Source organism: Anabrus simplex, chromosome 13, assembly GCF_040414725.1.
Source record: "Anabrus simplex isolate iqAnaSimp1 chromosome 13, ASM4041472v1, whole genome shotgun sequence".
NCBI lineage: Eukaryota > Metazoa > Arthropoda > Insecta > Orthoptera > Tettigoniidae > Anabrus > Anabrus simplex.
Window position 1 is genome coordinate 19,631,807 of NC_090277.1, and position 21,047 is coordinate 19,652,853.

At 43.7% G+C, this 21,047-nt stretch overlaps 1 protein-coding gene across 14 annotated transcripts in view; it reads right to left on the minus strand.

Moving 5' to 3' along the window:
- Rbfox1 (RNA-binding Fox protein 1) overlaps positions 1-21,047 on the minus strand; it is a 526,123-nt gene that overhangs the window by 380,466 nt on the left and 124,610 nt on the right. The window contains exon 1 of one of the 14 annotated variants that reach the window (XM_067157322.2): positions 4,206-4,224. The exons of the other annotated variants lie outside the window; for them this stretch is intronic. The gene's annotated coding sequence lies outside the window, so the exon portion shown is untranslated. Of the gene's footprint in view, positions 1-4,205; positions 4,225-21,047 lie in introns of those variants that run through there. 14 annotated transcript variants of the gene reach the window in all.

A 21,047-nucleotide genomic window follows, 5' to 3' on the forward strand; every position in this document is an offset into this window, starting at 1 on the left:
CTCGTTGTTTACTGTGCAGCTCAATACTCCTTGCCTTTAACTTTTGTGCTATTGGTAACAATGGTTCCATTTTCAATTGTATTTTGACTTGGTTTTGTTCTTACGGTAGCTATTGAGTTTAGTTTTTAGATCTATGAAATTATTCTCTCAATACGCTGAAGCGAAGGTAGAATGCACCTTGTGCAAATCATGGCGGACTCACGTTCAAACAAAGAAACATCGCGTGGTCACCGAAATTGACAGGCAGATGGTAGCACTTTCGCGTACCACAGTGCCTGCACCACGACAGTTGTTAGGAAACGAATCCATCCGAAATTCACGTGTGGTCATACGGTTTTAAATGAACTGAAAGGTGTTCGATTAATTTCAATAATGATCATCTGGATTTGAAGTTGTTTGTATGGCGCAAATGTTCCCTGTTCTAAATGTTAGCCGTGATCGTTAAGCCGGTTGAAGTTCCGCTGGCCGACAGGTGATTTTCTAATCACCAGATTGCGTACCAAAAGCCAAAGCTCTCTGCAGTGTCTATGTGGAGTGAGGGTATACGACGCTGTTGATGGTGATACGTTTGTGGGATGGGGGCGTTAAGCCCTGAACACACCTCTTGGTGTATGTGGCGGTACCGGGTTTGATCCTCTCCCTTTCTACTATCATATCATGTCATTCATTTCGTCTCATTTACTTCTCTGATGAGGCTAACGTCAGGAAGGGCATCCGGTCGTAAGAACTCGATACAGAAATTCATCTCACTTCAGACCGACACCGTTGAGAAACGAGACATGGGTTAGAAACACACAGCGCAAGATTTCAGCAGAAGTAGTCTAAGGCGAGATGTAGACCTGACAACACGTAGCCTCGTGTACATGCCGTGAAAGCCCCTGGAGAGGTAATCTCGGCTCTTGGTGGGGGTAGAGTCCTGCTACTGTGTAGGCTGAGAACCTCTGGACCATGACCACCTCCGTCGTGCATCCGAAGGACACAGTATCCCACTTACACTTTTGCGGTTTTCTGAGGCAGCGAAATTTCGTCCTGCAGAAGTTCTACATCCTCGGGGATTGAGGAACAAGACTGGTTCCTTCCTCTTCAGTATTCTTAAATCGGCAGTGCTAGATGAAGCGCCTCGGCTCCCAAATGTAAGACCTACCAACACCGCCGAATACGACGGCTTGCTAGCACGTCACAAAATTCCAGCACCTCGCCGTCTCCGAAAACCATAAAAATTGTTAGTGGGATATGTATTCATTGTGAAGGCTGGTTTGTTCCTCCAAAGCTGTCATAGTAGCATAGGTGTAACTGAAGAGGCATACTAGGGAGGTAAGGAGTGAGGTAGTTTCCGTCTGCATTCCTCACCGGGCCACAAGTTGGTCTGCCAAGGCCACTGAAATGCTTGCGCCAACCAACCCCACGACTTATATTTTCATACCATTCATAACAGGGAAGAACTGCAAAAGGAATAATATTACTTAGCATCGCTCATACCTCGGTCACTTTCATACTGTCAACGCCAAGGATAAGAGTGAGACAGGTCAAAGAAAGTAACAAATTTATTCTAGCTAAACCAGCAAATACGAAGTGGGGCATACATAAGAACTATTATTACAAACACAATAGGGTAGGTGCACAAATGCCATACTGGGCCAAATCCAAACGTGCGATTCTCCACTAGAATGCGGAAAAAGCAGTTGTATGTAGATAAAGAGTCTGAGCAATTAACCACATCAGGTCCGGCCCGCGAACCGGCTCTGAAGCGATCACCGCCATGTCGTACTCGAGCTGAGAACGCCTAATGAAAGACGACGACAAACACGTCAAAGATGATGGAGTACAGACGTTAGGTTCGTCTATTTTAAGCCAGTAAGGTACATCGACTGTAAACACAGCTCTCTGTTTATTTTCACACACGCCCGGAGTTTGCAGCTTCCGCTGAAAGATCATAAAATATCAGCGAGAAATATACAGACACAAATCTAAAAGCTTCACATTTAATTTTGTAACACATTCTTCAGCATCCTCTTTCACCATTCTAACCACAAACTTGATATTCGAAAGAGTAGTCTTTCAGTCGCACAGAAATAAACTAACGTTCAATGGCAGCGAGCAAGGATACACCTATTTGGTCAGAATCGACACACTGGCGGCGTTACCATTACATTACTGAACACTGTATGTGTGTGCATTTCAAACAAAGTTACGACAAATTCAGTAAGAATATTATATTAGAATAAAACAGCAAGTCCGAGCTCGGTACTAGACGTAAGTCGAGCTTCCCATGGTAAGCCAAACAGAGTGGTCGGAGAAGTCAAAAGGTCTTGAGGACCATTTTCATTACGTACTTAATTCCAATGATCTGCTTTTAAAACACAGTGATTTCCCCGTCTATACCATTTTCACTGAGAGTGTAACACAGCAGATTCGCTAGAAGCTCTGCTTTCCTCTTCTCTAGCGCAATCTGCCATTAGCACCCTTTAATTCCACATCTACTTCCCTTGTTCTTCACATAACATGAATCACAAGGGTTAAGGGTATTTAACCCTCGACGGGCGTTGTGGGGTCTTTAAAGATACCAGTGACTTTGTACAACCCTGCGCTTTCTCCGTATTCCGTTCTGGCTGTCGCCGCTCACTGTAGCTGTTACTTAGTGCAAGGGCAACTGCTGTCTGGAGTTGTAGCGGTTTTCTCAGAAACTTGATTTAAATATTGTGTGGTGCCGTTTACGACGCCACAACGGGGTTTCTGTTACGAAGTTTGTCGTGAATTAAATTTTTGTAAGGGTTCACATCTCATTCGAAGTGTGTGTTTGGTAGTTTTCCTTCGTGTAACCCTTTATATGGCTTCGACATCTCGCCCTGGCATGTCAGAGTGCGATCCTAGGATCGCAGTGTTTTAGTGGAAGATGCCCAAGGAAGTGACGACAGCGGTCTCTCAGATGAAAATGATCCAGATTACAATTCCGAGCACGACACGGATTCGGAACAAGAAGAAGGTGAGGAAGACGAAGATGTAAGTTCCACGGAAACCTAGACGTCCATAACCAGCCGTCATCTTTCTCTGGTAGGAACAGATGTAAGTGGTCAGTTACAGAACCCAACGTCAAAGTCACAATATTATTGTCAAACTTCCAACCCTTGAGTGGTTGAATGACGCATATGATTCTGAAGTTAATTTTTTTATGAGTTTTGTATTCTGTAATATTTAAATGTACCTTTGAATTTGCTTTGGAGCAATGGACATTTAATTTTTTTTCATTTATGTTTAATTCATAGGAGTGCAATTTTATTTTAAAATCAGTGCGGTGTTATCAGTAAATATACTAATTTCTCACTGTAGGTATTGCAAAAGGAATAAGGAAATATAATTTGCATGTATTTATTTTTGAAACGGTGTTTGAGGTCATCCAATCTATGGTATCATTTTCGATCCCACAACGCCATTTACGTACCAAAGTTTTCACAACGCCAGTCGAGGGTTAACATGACAAATGGGTCAAGGATTCGGAAAAGTACCTCGAAACTTTAAAGAACCAAGTGGAAAGACCCCACAGTATCCCCTGCCTGCCGTAAATGGGGTCACCTATACAACTGGAGCCAACAAACGAACCACACGATGAAAGTGGTACCGAAAACCCCGCCTTTATTTTACTGACGCCGGGAGTCATTGGCTTACGCTGACGTACATTTACTTCACTTCTGAATCGTCCCCCAGCTGTAACTTCCTCGCAAAACAATTCGCCATCACCAGTCCACCGTTCACCTGTCAATTTCCTCATAAGTACTTTCAAGTCTTATCAAACTTAACCTGAGGTCCGCGCCGCTGACTAGCGTCCCTGCTATTCCCTGCGGTGGGAAACACCAATACTGTAAGATCAGTATCTGCTAATAACTGGACTTGTTTCCACCAAAGTTCAGCTTCTTACAATTCAGATTTGGGTTTTTGAGTACATAACGTACCAAGATTATGAGAGGAAGACTACTTGTACATTTTCACGATCGAAGTTGGTCTTAGACAGAATTTGATAAAAGTCTAATTTCAAAATAGTTGTGATTTTCACAGAGAGAGATCGTGAATGGTGGCAGTACATGAATGTTCTCGTTTGCAAGTACCTCATTTTAATAAATCTAAATGTCACGGCGGAGAAACTAACGTTGAGATCCGTTAGAAAACAAAACAAACTATCAAACACAGGAAGGCAACAATGTATAACTTACTGTGGGAGCTAGCACAGTCTGAATCCAAAGTCGAATGAGGCACTTACCTGAAAAGAAAAGAAAAACTCACTAATGACAAGAGCATTTCAAGATAAGGAGACATGAAACATACATTTAAAGTGCTGTGATCTGCAGAATATGATATATCCTATCTGTATTAAGTCAATCAGGGATATTATCTTAAATTACACATAAGATATTTAGGCACAATAATACAATAATGGAATCGTTTGAGAGTGCATTGTTCTAAACGAGTATTTCGAGTTTTCCGAAAGAAAAAATCATAAGTTAACCCCTCCTTCCAATGACTTTAAACAGCACAAGATTCTTCAACTCAGAAAAATCTGACTCAGAAGGTAAAATAAAAGCAACATTAATAAAGGATTTCGTATGAAAGACAAACCAATCGAGGTTAGGAACACCATATTCGAAGTTATAAATCCATCGGTATTAACAAAAGTACTACACGCGAAAGTTTCAGTAGTTCCGGAAAAGCCGGCAGGAAATGGGAATGAAAACTGAATGAAGCGATAGTATAATCGATATACTCTCCTCTCATCTCCATAGCTTAGCGGCCAACTATACTGTCTAATAGCGTCTCGAGCGAGGCAGTACTCCACACAAAACACTGAGCTATGAAACTCACCCAATCTAATTTTATGAGCTATGAAACTCACCCAATCTAATTTTAATTTGCATTTCTTTGCCTTGCTGCATAAATAACAGTAGTATTCGAAGTTTAGCGATAATACTGCCAAGCCGCTGGTGTTCGAGATTGCTAATCTATATCACGAAGATAACAAGAGTCATGCCGATTCAGCACTAGAGCACTAATAGTTTCGCGGGATAAAACTGGAGTGCGAACGAAACGCTACGGTAGGACCAAACGAATGACAATACAGTACACTCTCCAATTTGGTGATCTCTTGCCGTGCTACGCGAACTGCATTTATACGCACCATCCGTATACACTTGAGCATTCGCCCCGAATGAGCATGCGTTGCCGATGCGGGAGCGCACAATAACTACCCGCATGCCAATCTGTTGACCAAGTTTCCACTGTGTTCGGACCGAGAACACCGTCTTTAGGTGTAGTGTAGTGTTTTGCCTGACCTGAGGCTACAATGGTGAATCGAAAATTGATCGTCGCCAGTTATTGTTATATGTATTTATTGCATTTTTGAAAACAGAAAGGAGACAGCGGTGGTGGCAAAGAAGAGAGATGCAATGCTCAACTGTTAAAAACGATCGGGCATGAAACATACGACAATTTTAAAATTTTTATGAGAATGTCATCCGAGGATTTTGAATGGATATTGCATAGTATCAGGGAGAGGACACAACACATATCTGCCGTGGAACGCCTAGCTGTGCCACTGCGATTTCTGGCTACAGGAGTCTCTTACACGAGTTTGCAGTACCTCTTCAAAATTTCGAAACAAGCCATCGGCAGAATCATACCTGAAGTGTGCCAAGCCATCGTAGCCTGCTTAAAGGATTATGTGAAGGTATGAAATGGCGTATGGCTTTTAGTCCCGGGAGTGTTCGAGGACATGTTCGGCTCGCCAAGTGCAGGTCTTTTGATGTGACTCCCGTAGGCGACCTGCGCATCGTGATGAGGATGAAATGATGATGAAGACGACTCATACACCCAGCCCCCATGCCAGCGAAATTAACCAAAGATGGTTAAAATTCCCGACCCTGCTGGGAATCGAACCCGGGACTCTTGTGACCAAATGCCAGCACGCTAAACCATTTAGCCATGGAGCCGGACTATGTAAAGGTATTGTAATAGAACTCCACAAAATGGGATACAAGTGGTAGTATCCCAGGAGGATAAGAGAATTATCCTGGGACAATTCCATTTCAACTTGAAATTATCTTTCACACTTTTCCTTCACTTCACTTCACGTGCACGAGGGAGATCGCATATGCATAGCGATAGCGGAAGCAGTCGGCTCATAATGTTCGGGCTACCCCGTCCACACTGAGCACGAACAGAGCACGTGTTCACTTTGAGGAACCAACAACATTCGGATCGGGCTGAGGCATGCGGATCCATTCGGTTCGCCCTGTACTCATCTGAGCAAAACTGGGCAAATGCATGCTCATTCGGGGCGAATGATCAAGTGTATACGCTGCTTATGAGGTAGGGATCACGCGCAGGTCTCCCCACCCAACCAGGCTTAGAAATGCTAATTTTCGTATCATATTCGCTTCAAATCCTAAAAGCTGCAAGATATAAATACAAAATAAAGAGGAGATAAATCTAGGAGGCAGCTACTACGGTTCAATTGCCAAACTTGGGCAGCTATTAATAACATGGAATGTTGATTCATGCGATATTACAGCTACGGTTACCACCTTTTAACCATTGAAAGCCTGGACTTGGGAGGCATTACTTGCAGCGCCAGCCAGCCAGCCATTCAGCCAGCCGCCAGCCATTCATGCTCTGAACAGTCAAGAACTGCAGAGGTCCCAGTCACCGAGCTTGCTCCTGTAAACCGCCTGCTCGCCTGCCTCTTCGGTCAAGTGTTCAGTCCACGGTACAATTTTAGTACCACCACGTCGCCGCTTGGAGCGCTTCGCCGGCCGCCTGTTCTCTGCTAGCCCCGGCTAGCTCTCCGCCAGCACCTCAAGAGCCGCCCGGTAACGGCCGCCATTTTGAAATTCACAGGTCGGTCCGACTTCGTGGATACACTCTGGGAGGCCACCTTTCAGCGGTCTCTCATTCCTGCACCACCAGTTCGACCGTCTACAAGTACCAGTGCAGCAGACTGGCCTTATTAGGCCAAACTAAAGCAAATTTGTCCGCGCTCGGTGTGTACTTGTTCGTACCTTGTCCCGGCGAGATCCGTCACAACTATACCTGGTGCGACTGGTGCCTCCGAGTGCCCCCCCCCTCTCGACTCAGGTCCTCCTCGCAGTTTGACCACTTGAGTGCTGCTTCCTCCCCTTACCTACCGCCCTACCAGCCCACCGCCCCCCCCCCCCCGCAATATGGATCCCCCCAGTGGACCGAGTAGCTGGGGCCCATATTCCAATTTTAATACTCCCTTTAATGTCACATTTTCCCCCGTCCCACTCAGCAAGGACCACCCCTTCTTTGCAATCTACAGCCCCTCTGATACCTCTAAACAGTCACTCCTCTCCCATAGACGCACAATAGCTCTTGCTCTTCAGCACGTGACCAAACGCATCCACTCCGTAGAAGAGGACGAAAATCACGTAATTTACATCATTCCCATCAAACCCCGTTTCTGTAGCCACCTCTCCAGCCTGCTCCAAACCACTGGCATTCCATTTGTTGACTCCACCAAATCCTCTTCACTATCTCCCCCCCTCGGTGAAGAAGGAGAAGAAGAAGCTCCTGCCATCAAAGAAGACACTCCAGCTCCTGTCAACTCTGAAGACCAGACTCACGAAGAAAAAGAAGAAGCTACCCAGGATGCCGTGGAAACAAGTGATGCACACCGTTTCGAGCAACCGTACCACTACACCCGGAATAATTCCATCTTCCCCATTTCGTCCAATTGCTCATTCCTAATAGTACCACTTATCAACCCAGGTCCAATACCTCTCACCCGGCAAGCAGTAATCCTGGCCATCGAGCCCATTATACAAGACCATATTGCCATCATCGAAGAAACCCACAATAGCCACCTGATTATCACTCCCGTTCGTAACCGCTCAATTCCCATCATTCTCAAAAAACTCAGTTCTGTTGACATTCCCTGTCCAATCCTCATTAACCCAGTCACCAGCTCCAAACAACAGGTACCCACTCTCACTGATGATACCCAAACCAACCATACTCCCCCCAGTGAAAAAGAAATCCAGACCTCACCACCCCAACTCCCCAGCAAAGAAGTTCAAACTATTTCCACTCTGTTTCAGCCTCTATCCCCCTCCACTCAGGACTCTTCCCCTTCCACTTCATCTCAACCACCACCACCTGACGTGCCTAACTCCAATAGCACTAACCACCCTGACCCACCGAAGAACAAACCCAAGAACCCTAAAAACAAATCCAAAACTGTTCTCCAGTCCTCTTACCATCGAACTCATGCTCCGCCAAATCCATCACTAGTAATCCAATGTTACAATTGTTTGAAAATGAATCACACCGCCGCCACCTGCAAGGATGCTGCAAGATGTAATAGATGTGGAGGTCCACACCGCCACCCCGACTGCACAGTTCCCAGAACACAGCCTAAATGCGCCAACTGTAATGCAGGTCACGCTGCTTCGTTCCCAGGCTGTCCCTATATCAAGAATGCCATCAAATCCCATTATAAATCTTTCAAACACATCAAACCCCATCCACCTCCGCCCCCGCGCCTAAACCGCAATATTCCCCCACCTCCCGGCCTCAGCCTGCCCTCGAGCCCGCCCCAGACTTTAAATCTAGACACCTCCCTCCTCCTGCAATTACTACTACAATTAATTGCTCTTCAAGTAACCCCTGTAACTCCTACCATGCCTGCCAAGCAATTAATCATAAATTAAGCCCATCATCAAGTTCAATCAAGTTACTCTCCCGGCCCAGCCCTCCCAGTCCCCCCTTCCAACCTCTTCCCTCTCCGAGCTAGTTCTTCTGTCCGCTAAGTCTCTCAAATTATCGCAGTTCAGCAACCTCAGGCTTGGTTAGCATTTGGATGGGTGACCATTCACCCTCCTTTTGCATACCTTATTATGACTCAAAATTCTAGTTCTTCCAACCCACTAAGACTTCCAATCTTCAAACCCCACTACGGGAAATTATGACTACCTAGGGCTTGTCCCTAAGTCACTCTTGACCCCCCCTGGGGTCCAGGTCATATCCTGACCAATGCGATTTCCAACCAACGGTACCACCACCAACCCAAACCACTCAGTACATACTCACAGGTCGAAAGCAGCACTCAAGACCTTCGGGTCGAAGGGCTAAAATTGCACAAAGGATCCGGGCTCCGCCCGCATATCCCTTGTGACGCGTGGTCTGTCTGTGCAGCGAGTTAATAAAGACAAGTTCTAATATAATACGTACGTACAATTATTGTCCGCCACCAGGGCCAATCGGTGCCGGTTTTCGATTCAATGGGTCTTGGATTCAATTCCCAGCCGTGTCGAGGATTTAACCCGTATTGTATTTCTCAATTTTTCTGGCTCGGGGACTGGGTGTTCGTGCAGTCTTCAACATTAGGATAGGGCTCATATACTCACAAACGCCTAACAAAGTGAGCTTCCTTATCCCATTGGCTTGAGACATCACAGACAACAGCCCCACCCCCACTATCTGCTCGAGTGTCGTCTCGCGGTACCATCTCAGTAATTTGGCTCTCTGGGGATTATAGGCTGGCCCCGTGGTGTAGGGGTAGCGTGCCTGCCTCTTACCCGGAGGCTCCGGGATCGATTACCGGCCAGCTCAGGGATTTTTACCTGGAACTGAGGGCTGGTTGGAGGTCCACTCAGCCTACGTGATTAGAATTGAGGAGCTATCTGACGGTGAAATAGCGACCCCGGTCTAGAAAGCCAAGAATAACGGCCGAGAGGATTCGCCGTGCTGACCAAACGACACCTCGTAATCTGCAGGCCTTCGGGCTGAGCAGCGGTCGCTTAGTAGGCCAAGGCCCTTCAGGGGCTGTAGTGCCATGGGAGGGGTTATAGGCTATGACTTCCGGTTTTATACACACAAAAAGGCGTACGTATTCGAAGAGGTTAAATCGTTTTTAAAATTTGTGCAACCCTCTATCACTTTGCCCGTAATTAGGTTGTAGCAGTGTGTTTTTTTTTTTTTTTTTGAAGAAACCATGCAGCAGTGTTTTCGCGAATACATTTTATTCGCAACCACTTTAATATTTGTAGCAATCGCTACCCACTGTCCCCAGCTCCCTCCCCCGACGCCATAACGAGAAATTCTGCAGGATCATCCCCTCCGCGATCAGTCGCGGGAAGCCATGCGCCCACTACCAACGTTACAAGGACCAAAGAAGATGCGAATGTAACTTGGAGCTGTTGCCAAGGGTAACGTGTAGTGCCGTGTTCAAGTAAGTGCATGTTCGCTCAGAAGAATTTCAGGCTCTCAATTGGGCGAAGGACGACACGCCAGTTCCTAAAATATACCCCGAAAAATGTGTAAACTGCTCAACATCGGCTATGATTTTGTAACCGAAATGCCAGAACGGCAAGTCAAGAGGTATTTATACCGCCACAATGTTAAATTGTGTGAAGACGTTTTTAGAAACGGGAATGCTCACCATGATAGGTGGAGGTAACAGTTTTTTCAAAGACGACAATATAGGCGCGCGTCGTCTTATTTTTAGTGCAGCATTAGGAAACGAAGCTTTGAGAAGGATGGATGGCACTTTCGAGAGTTACACTAAACAATTTTCACAAATGTATACCAAAATAGTTTTTAAATAAGTTTAGGCTTACAAAACAGACTGTCTCCCTATTTCAGCAAATTGGTGCTAAAATAAAACGTGCAACGAAAAGGTAAGAATGTAAAAATGACTTTTTGAACTGTTTGAATGTCAAAAGTGTAAATTTTAGAAAATAAAGTAACTTCCTTCTGTTTCAGAAATCATACTGTAGAACCCCTCAATCAGCTACTAATAACACTGCGGTTTTATACCTCCCGTACTATGTTTATTAAAATGGGAGATTTCGGAAGAATTCATAAGTCCACTGTTTCACGGACTGTATAAATAATTCCTGTACCATTTGCACAAGCAATTCTATTGCCTTACAAGTAAAATTAGGACAACGTTTATTGCTTTTATCAGCCATTTTAACTACAAGAAGTACACGAATTATCGATAGTCATCTTTTCTTGCAAGTCACTGCAAAACATCGACAGTCATCTTTTTTCGCAAGTCAGTGCTACCAAGATCGTATATTTCCTTCTTCACCTCAGTTTAACTTAGGTCGGCGATTATAAGACTCAACATAGGTTTAAACTCAAGTTACAGTTAAACTCAACCTTCAGTTTAAACCCTCACTGTAATACCGGCCCATCTTGAATATGCCCGGTCCTAAAACGGTCAAAATGTTTTGAGCTCGGTGAATTCATGAAGCAGGATGCTAACCTACTTACACATAGACCAAGTGAGGATCTCTCCTCTAACGGTGGAATGTATAGTCCTAGCCGCGCGAGCAGGAGGGCCATGTCTCAGAATATGTCCGAGATGCCCACTCCCATTCCATAGCAACTGGTATTCGGACTCTCAGGACTACTTACTAGGCCACTCAGCCGTCGCCCGTGGTTCGCGAACTAGGACGTGACTACAGAAACCCACACCATGAACCATTTATTCTAATATAAGACAAAATTAATTAACTGATTATTACTCTTACAATCTCGGTTCACTAAAACCCGTGTTACTATGTTACCTATTTCTAGGAACAGTGTATAGTCTTAAATTATAAGAGTAAGAAACTAAATGGGATAGCCTAAGATACTTACATCTCATACGTAATTTTGGTTTCATTTACTCGTCATTCACTCTTACAAACATTCGAGTCAACTGTATGTACTCTGGAGGAATTTAAGGTAGGCTGTTTTAAACGTCCGGGATCATATTCCATAACCTCGAAGCAATGACATGGAATGAATGGCTGTATGCGGTGTTATATGAAGAACGATCATGCTCATGTGTGCTGTTTTGACGTTTCTTCGGCCTAATGATGCTCCCCACGGCTGGCTGGAAATGCATTCCAGAGTGTCGGCCAGTGAAAAGTTAGTGGTTTTGGGATTATTTCGTGGAGAGATGGATGGAAAACGAAGAAGTTCCACTAAAGTTTTGGAGATGGTACAACAGCCATAAACTCTGTCGAGAGATGGTACATTAAAATGAATATAGATCTTCGAAGAGTCAAGGATATCGTCAACTGTTTAAAGAAAGAAGCAGAGCATATCACGTGCGCTAATAAAGGCCTAGCTCCTGCTGACATGACTCTAGATGACAGATTGGAAAGGATAGTTCACAGCGGTGATACTGTGACTGAACGGCCCCGACGTTGCACGTCCGACACGGCACTGGTTCGCTTGATCCACACTTTGTTTGTACGTGCGTTTCTCCGAAATTGGCGTTATTTGAACCACATAAGAAAAAGGAACACGTGCAGGAAGTGAAGCTACTGATCGTTGAACGGCGTTAGTCTCGCTAGGACAAGAAGAACTTTTCAGTGCAAGAAATGCAGAAACAATAGGACGAATTCAGAATGGAATGTGGGTTGATCGTTCCGAGGTTTGAGAGCAAAACGAACAAGCTGTTATCACCAACGACCGATCGTACGAAGAGCTACGACACGTGAGATGTCTGCTATGGAATAAATATATCCTTGAAGCATTTACCTAGCATGAGTCAGGTGCATCTTGCTGTATGGTGGCTATATCCCTAAAACTCCTCTTTCAAAACTGCAAGTTGTCCGAAAAGAGTGAGAATAATGACTAAAGCACCTCGGCTGAAATCTTATAGATCTCAGATCAACAAAATAGTAAAGAAGACGATATCTAGAATCCTCCTAAGCCACTCAACCGAGTCTTAAAACTGGTCTCAAGAACCAAGAAGCCGAACGCCGCGGCCATTGGGTCACTTACGATGTGCTTTAATATGAAATCGAAAATATTTCCGCCTTTTCCAGATTAAAACCTCTCTCTCTCACTAACTTAAATTAAGATGTATGCCCTGAAAGGGGTCATTTGCTACAACGGAGTGTCCCTACAAAACTCTCCGTCTCCAATGGCACAGCAAAAATGAAATGTCGTATGGCTTTTAGTGCCGGGATATCCCAGGACGGGTTCGGCTCGCCAGGTGCAGATCTTTCTATTTGACTCCCGTAGGCGACCTGCGCGTCGTGATGAGGATGAAATGATGATGAAAACAACACATACACCCAGCTCCCGTGCCACTGAAATTAACCAATTAAGGTTAAAATCCCCGACCCGGCCGGGAATCGAACCCGGGACCCTCTGAAGCGAAGGCCAGTGCGCTGACCGTTCAGCCAACGAGTCGGACAATGGCACAGCGATGACGCCTCTCAGCCAGATCGATTTTCCCCCGCCAGTGTAAAATCAGAGATTTTTCCGACTCATCGGCACTTCTTGGAAACAGACGAGTAGAAGGACATAGTTTTCGCCCTGGGACTGTCTCATTTACTCGGCCTCAAAAAAAGTAATATATTGAGCGTGATTACCTGGTGAGAGAAAGTGGCCCGGAAAAAGACTGGCCATCACAGGAACATCTCTGCCCGGAGTACATCGCCATTATGCATAAGTACGTCGAAAAGCCGTTGCATCGTAACACCAAACTGTTAATGCTAACCGGCAACTCACAAAAGACGAACGACTGCATGAAACAAGACGAAGCAACAGCCGTGTGTGTTCGATGAGGAGAGGACAATCAACTGGCCACCTCGATCGCCACTGGACGAGCTGCAGCGTGGCGGGCCACCCGGTACACAAGGAGCCGCAATTCAGAACCAAACAGATGGGAATTGTACCTATTTCCCGTTCCTATGGAAGCAAGAGGTCTACCAGCCTAGATCACTTCGTTAATTAATAAATGAATCTCTCGCCGGTGTAGTGTAACGGTGTGTATTCAAAATAACGGGAACTGCCAGCACAAATTAGATCTTCCTCTGAATCTTCCTAGCGAGGTGGAGTTCCTTGGAGCGAAAGAGAAGACACTGCGTCAATTACGACGGAAAGTTTTCTAATTAAAACTCCAAGCAGAGAGGTTATTGAAGTTGGCAGCATTGCTAGGTGCGAACAATAATAATCCTCGACAAGAGGTATTCTCTCAATCGCAGACGACAACAAGCCGAATATCCTCCATGACGTCACAATAGCCGGAAGTGAAGCAACGCCGTGTGGATTCTCCTGTACATTACTCACGCTGCACTGACGAGCACTGCGCTGATCGACTTTTTAATCGCACTTACATGCACATCATGGACCCCAGTCTTCACAATTATTAAAAGGCATTACATTTACTGATTTACGAATATTTCATACTGTTTTGTGTGAAAATCTGTAACACTTTTCAGTTGTACTGTGCTCTATTATTTATTATTTCTGAAATCTACTTCCATGTTTCAACTTGAGTTTGCAATTTTTCACAATCTCGGCCCTTGTATCTTACAGAAGTGGATAGCTTCTATGACCTTTACATGATAATAAGTTACGATTTAGACGCTAGATACAATAAAACAATATGACGTCTTGAAACTGAACCATAATTTCATTACACCGACTGCGAATATTAACCCTTCCCTGGCCAAATTATTTATGAAATGATTTTTTGGGAACTAAACATGTTGTTGAAGTGATGGAATGTCAAGGAATGAGAGGCTATCTTTTTGAAAAATATTTCAAACACTGGAACTGTGAAAAAAAAAAAAGTGCGAACTATATATCCCAATGGCTGTCAGCATGGCTAAGCGACACAAACGTGGGAACTACAGCTCCAATAACCAAACGCTAGCACACACAAATCAGGACATATAATATGAATATGGGCACTCATCTTATACCACACAGACAATACAGCTGTAACCATCATTTCAGGTAGAATACGGGGTGTACAAAGTGAAAGCCAAACGAATAATACATCCACAATTATATATTGGAAAGGTAGTCTGAACTCATTTGTCATAATACATTATTACATTTTAGTTTTCATGGAATTTATGGAACTCGGTAACATAGTAAAATGTAATAAAATAAAAGAACAAAAGAATTCTGGAGATCAATAATCCTATTTACAGTATTTACCCATACTGAGACAAAATATATGTCTGAATCACTACAGAATAATTCATCATAACCTAAATAGCTTAGAATTACTAAGATCCAACTTTCTGGTGCAGAAAATCACTTCAATTCCCAAAAATGCACACTCCTGGCAGCCATTACACTACACATACGTGAACAAACACGTCAACCAACCTAGAAACTGCAAATATACCAGAACAGAAAATTTTCTAGATTTTCTGATGTCCACACCAGATAGCAGCAGAAATCAAATGTGGGAATCAGGTTACCCAAGGGCCCCGTAGCGGAAAAAAGTTAATGGGAATTACATCACCCACTGGCCATGAAAGTGTTTTATACTTCACATATATACACCGATCATCCATTATATTATGACCACCTTTTAACCGCAGAACCGTGACTACTCGGTGAGGTACTGGTATCCTGGGGTACAAGCTGGCATACGCAACTCGGTGGTGGTGACGTAACACGAACCCGCGTCACCAAATCGTACCACAAATGTTCAATCGGCCTATTTGGGGGCCACGGCATTAAAACAAATTCATAATCATATTCCTCGGAGCAAGTAGCCTCCGTGGCTCAGACGGCAGCGCGTCGGCCTCTCACCGCTGGATACCGTGGTTCAAATCCCGATCGCTCCATGTGAGATTTGTGCTGGACAAAGCGGAGGCGGGACTGATTTTTCTCCGGGTACTCCGGTTTTCCCTGTCATCTTTCATTCCAGCAACACTTTCCATTCTCATTTCATAGCATATATCAGTAATTAATAAATCACTTTGGGAGTGGCGAGCCCATCGTACTAATAGCCTATATCTGCTTCATTCATTCCATCCCTGACCCAGTCAATGACTGGAAAACAGGTTGTAGGTTTTTCATTTTCATTTCATTCCTCGGAGAGCAGTTCTCGACAACCCTGGCAGTGTGGCCGACACCAATAACGTTCATATACCGGATAGCTGTACCATGTCTCATCCCCCAGCCAGTCTCGTGCACGTCGTCGACGTGGATTCATCGGACCAGCTGTTTATGCTACAGTGATACGACTGGGTCGTCGGTTCCGTAGTGTTTCGATCAACCGTGTGCTGCGGAACATTGGGCCGTTCCGCTGTCGACACAGGGCTAGACAACAGCGCCGTGTGATCACAATTTACCCTCTATAGAACGGCCGCTTTCTTCCATTCTGACGCCCGAGATGTTATAAGTATTCTCCACTAGCTTTATTATCTTTGAGAGTTTTAGCCTACTTCTTTAATTTCCTCAATAGTGGGTGGTCCATCCTCTTCAGATTTTCATTAATTACTCGACATACTAACTTTTGGTTTGTGGTTGAGAAGTGTTTTCAGTATTTTTGAAGCCAATTTTACCCATTCTCTAAACTAGATACTCTTAAAAGTCTGACAGAAATTTCTGGAGTTATGTTCTCCAGTCAGTTTCTGAAGAATTTCTTAACTCCTTTTGTTATTCTTGAGGTGTTTTTCTTTGTTTGAACTTTTATTTCAACTATACTGAGCGGCAAAAAAGAAGTGGAACACTAATTTCTTATGCAAATTCTTAATTATCCCAATAAAATGAAAGGGTTTTCAAATATGCATACAAGTTTTACATAAACTATAGAAAATACCAAAACGTGTTCACAACACACATTAACTCTACTCACAGTTTTCTTTACATTTTGCAATTCTTGAAATTTCTCAGTTCTTTAAGTTTTGTTTTGAGTTTGTTTCTGTCAACTGTTATTAAATTTATGAACAAACAAAACAAAGTTAATGTTTGTACTGTTCTTTATGACAAGATGTTGGATGGCCTCTGCCGCGATGCGATCCCACTCCTTCAGTCATGATGTTCTCACGTTGTCTGCCGTTCCTTCCAAGCGTATTCCATACGCGATCACTGGGGTTTATATGACGAGTACGTCCAGATACTGAACACGGCGAGCGGTATGGGGGGCGGCCATTCTGGTCAATGAAAGGTGTACAATAGTAGGATCTTACTCAACCGCACAAAAGTTGGACTTCTTTCAAAATCTTTCAAAAATGCAGGTGGCCACCGACACTTTACGAATATTCTTGCGTTTCGAGAAAGTATACCAGTAAATACTTCTTGTGTCCGCCTCCCAAAATTATGAGCATTTGATCGGAAAGATATTTCATGCTCCTCATAACTCAAGCTAAATCTACAACGCCCGAGGCCCTTAACCCGGCTATAACACATAAAAAGATCGCAAGTATCTTTACTTCAGATAATGAATAACATACTCCAATGGAACGCACGATCCGTACTTGTGAATAGAGATCTGTATTGATTTCGCAACCTTGAGTGAAACTTGGCTTAAGAACGATTCTAATCTAACCATTCCTGGCTATAATGCCATCCGACAGAACAGAGAAGACTGCTATGGAAGGGTAGCAATATTAATAAAGAATAAAATTCCATACGCAGAGACAGTTATTGATCACTAGCAGATTGCAAGTTTTCAGGCCGTTGCCGCAAGAGTTCACGTTAACAACCAGGATATTACACTGGTCTCATTATATAGCCAACCACGAACAAAAATTCAACTTCAAGAATGGTATCGGCTTACGCAATAGATAGAGCCACCTTTCCTCTTTTGTGGTGATTAAAACGCACATAGAACAACATGGGGTTGGTGAGGCTGTCTTACAAATAGTAGATGAGTTCAATTTATTTGTGTTAAACGATGGATCGGCTACTCAGTTACCAGTACCGGGACAACGTCCCTCCGCTGTCGACCTAACCATTTGTTCTTCTAACATCTCATCTGATTTTCATTTTCATTCGATGGGTTCTAATCATTATGCTTATTTCGCCTGTTTTACCATTTCGTCCTTCACCGGTCAAACACACTATTAAATGGAACGTTCAAAATGTTGACTGGGTCAAATACAGAAGGGTGTGTTATATTAAAAAAACGCTTGACAAATACAACGCCTTCGTACACACCATTAATTTAGCTGCCGCCATATCCATTCCTCAACGAAAACAAATCAACAACTCAAAAAGATTCCCTACTCCATGGTGGAATTCCGAATGCAGTCGACAGATCGCGAAGAGCAAGTTAAAACGAGCGACTGCATTGGAAAATTTCATCAATTACAAGAATATAGATGAAGCAGTCAAACGCTTTCTGAAAAGGGCAAAGAAGAATAGCTGGAGATCTTATTGTGAAAAACTGACCAAGGATACACCCCTGTCGCAAATATGGTCGATGGTTAACAAAATGAAGAAAAAACGCCAACCCCTAAAGCACTTAAATATTGGACAGAAGAGTTTTCAGACCTTATTCCTCCATCTACGACCTCGTTTCCCCCAAAACAGCGTCCACAGTTGGGACTTTCTCGATCTACGCAAGATATTCTTACATCACCTTTCACGTTACATGAATTAGAACGAGTTTTAAAAACTACTGCTAACTCTGAGTAATGGATATGACCCTATATACATTATTGCATGCTTTCTAACTTATCTCGCAACGCCCAGGAAATATTCCTATTACTTTTCGCATATATTTTGAATGAAAACAATTTTCCCGGCGACTTAGGACGCAGATTATTGTCCCATTTTTAAACAAGGTAAAGATCTGAACGAAGCTTATTCTTACAGACCCGTCGCTATAAAACTTTTGAACGGCTGTTGAAGCTTAGATTGGAGGGCTGGTTAGAGTTTCACAATTTGATTGCGTCGCTCTCAATATGGGTTCCGGAAAAGTCGATCTACTTACGACCATCTCAGGATTCTGACTACGGACATCGAACGTACATTTCTAAACCATGGTTACCTTACCGCCATATTCCTCGATATATCTGGGGCATACGACAGCGTTATTATACAAGTACTTTCCGAAAAGGTACAAGACCTAGGTCTTCCCGAAATATACGTGCGAGGCGTATATAATTTATTTTTGGCGGATAATCTATATTTGAACCCAAGATAACACCTTGTACGGGCCCAGACTCGAAACAAAAGGACTCCCTCAGGGTGGGTGCTATCCTGAGTCCTTTACTGTATGCCATCTACACTGCAGATCTCGATCATATGTTTAAATAAGCAGTCAAAGTTCTACAGTACGCAGATGACGTATGTATCTACGCATCATCTCAGTCTCTTTGGTTAACATGTTTATGGCTAGATGACGCAACACGGAAACTCCAAACCTGGACATTTCAAACAGGTCTTAATTTATCCCCAACACAATCCTCTATTATTGTCCTTTATTGTCCTACTCTTTGGAGAATGGTCAGCGTACTGGCCTTCGATTCCCGGCGGGGTCGGAGATTTTAATTGTTTCTGATTAATTCTTCTGGCTCGGGGACTGGGTATATGTGTCCGTCTCAACACACTTGTCACCATATTCAGACAACACACTAAACTACCAACCACAACAGAAGCACGCAATAGTGATTACATCCCTCCATATAGGGTTGCGTCAGGAAGGGCATCCGGCCGTAAAACAAGGCCAAATCCACATGTGCGACGCAGTTCACACCCGCGACCCCACAGGTGTGAGAAAAAGCTGTTGGCAAAAGAAGAAGAAGAAAATCCTCTGTTATTGTCTTCACTTGAAGGAAACCACTCAACATCACCACCTTGGGCTTCAGCCAAGCTACTAGGCTTATACCTCGATAGTAAACTTACAAGGAGAACACCGTCGAGTACCTGGCAACGTTAAACATTATCAGAGCATTATGTCGAGACCCATCTGTTCTTCTAATATATAGATCGTTAATACGATCTGTACTAGATTATGGCTGCATCTTTTTCGGCAACACACCGCAGTATGTTCTTCGAAAACTAGATGTTCTATAGTTCCGCGCACTCAGAATATGTCTCGGAGCCATGAACTCAAGTCCTACTAACGCATTACTGGTAGAGGCTAAAGAAATGCCCCTTCAATTAAGACGAGATCTACTTGCCAACAGGTTTCTTCTGCAACGCTCGTCCATAACTAGCCACCCTCTAACATCTAAACTGCGCCACCTCCTTCCACTGTGTGACAGAGGAACAAACAGAAGAGTACGAACACTTTTATTGTTCAAAAGCATCAAGAAATTACAGTACATTATACCCATTACCCTTCAGGATACATCGCTTCCAGTATTTCGACAGAGGTATGAACTTTCAGTATTTCAACCATCCACACATTTCATCTTCCAGATTTCATAATCCGCAATACCAATATCAACGACAAAGTAACAATTTTTATCGATGCATATTGGGGCAGTTATACTCAAATATACACAGATAAGTCTAAGACCGAAGAAGGAGTCGGTTATGCGTACTACTGCCCTGCACTCAACACTTGTAAAATGTTCTCTCTTCCCAATGAAGCTTCAATATTCACAGCTGAAATACTTGCCATTAACTCAGCCATCACGTACGGCGTCCAGCACTTCAGCACAATATTAATTCTCACGGACTCCAAGAGTGCACTTCAAAAACTAGAACAACCATGCAGGAACACGCGTTCGAATAAATACATTATGGGCATCGTAAGTAGTATATACCAAGCTAAAGAAAACGGAAAAGAAGTTCATCTTATGTGGGTCAAAGGCCATACTGGAATTATACACAATGAGATCGTGAGACCAACTGGCAAAGCAGAGCATTACAGAAGGCCAGTTCCAAGCACTACCCATACCATACACGGACTTCCAAAGCCACATCAAGGAACAGGCCTACAAAGAATGGTCAAATTACTGGGCAACAACTTAACTCATCAACGGCAAGAATTATGCCGCTATCCAGAGACACATCCCACAGAAACCATGGTTCAATGTACTATCTCTTAACTGGCCGCCATATCACATCAATTATTAGAATGAGACTTGGACATGCAGCTTATCCGAGTCATCTGTTCAGACTCAAAGTTATAGACTCCCCAAATTGTCCCTCTGACCCCAATCAAGAAGCAGACCTCAATCATACAATTTTAGGATGCACCAGATACAAACCACAAGTAACCAATTTATATCAAACGCTTATACAACTCAAAGTTCCACTTCCCACTTCCGTTTCGTCGTTGTTAAGCAGCTATGACATCCGTATATATCAAGCAATAGCCAAAT